Here is a 1,233-nt window from a genome sequence, read left to right as displayed (position 1 = left end):
CTTTCAAACCCAGGAACGTCAGTGAAGCTGTAGTAGGAAAAGCTTCACTGACGTTCCTGGGTTTGAAAGGATCCATAGGTTCGCGCCCTGGTCCAGGCAAATCTATTATCGAGAAAAAATTCCCCTTCGGTTAAGCATATATGAAAATATATTAATTCCGAGGTAGAGCGAATTAGATATTAAAGGACATTGTAGCTCGATATATGTATATGAATCACGGAAATGTGATATGACATATATATATATATATATATATATATAATATTTATATATATCTATATAGTGCATGTGTGTGTGTGTGGAATACTGATACACTCGCGGCGTCTGTTATAGTAGTCCCATCCTAACCTAATCTAACCTCATCTAAGGTTCCAGAAGGTAGTACTGTCCCAAAAATTACGTCAGTAATGCTGACAGATACATCCTAATCTAAAAGGGTATATGGCTCTAATATGTGGCTCACTGCTACATTCACACTTTCTTCAAAACTTGCCACTTCCTAGACCCATAAAGAGGGCTCATCAGCAGCGTGTCAAAGCACCTACAAGCTCACCCATCCACACACACACACAAGCTTTGTGTCGGTCATCTGTATCGTGCACTCAGTCTCTCTAATTTACCAGATCCCAAGGTAGAGGAGTCATTCTGTTTCTAAGGTCTGCTTCTAGACTGGAAGCTAGAGACATTGGTTTCCTAGGAGGTGTCAGAGGTGTGGGCTACAAGTAGAAAGTAATTAAGACATAGGAGCACCTGGCTAATACTGGGGGCCCTCTAGTTGGGAGGAAAAAAAGTTGTATTAGTGAGTGCATATAGCTCAGAAATGGAAAGAGAATATGTAAGAATGGAAGAGATTTTTTTTTTTATGCCTGAAATGTGCCTTGCTGGATGGGGAGATTATGGAAGTGTGGTTGGACTAAGTGATTTTGATGCAACAGTAGGTGGAAGAGAAAGCGATTATGTTTTGTGGTATTCATGGAGGTACTGGAGTATGCATGAGAGTGGTGAAAGCCTTCTGGAAATGCACAAGAATATATGTATAATATACACTTAGGGAAGAGAATATTATGAGGAAAAACATTTTATTGTATGATTGTGTTATGTTACAATGCAGATGGAAGAGCAAATTGACAGATTTAGTGATATAAAAAGGAGTGGGTGGAAATATATCTGATCGGTATTAACTTGAAGCAAATATAATTGTAATTAAGACAACAGAGTTCAGTTAGAAGGTGA

Source organism: Macrobrachium nipponense, chromosome 6 (assembly GCF_015104395.2).
Source record: "Macrobrachium nipponense isolate FS-2020 chromosome 6, ASM1510439v2, whole genome shotgun sequence".
Lineage (NCBI taxonomy): Eukaryota > Metazoa > Arthropoda > Malacostraca > Decapoda > Palaemonidae > Macrobrachium > Macrobrachium nipponense.
This window is presented reverse-complemented; position numbering follows the sequence as displayed.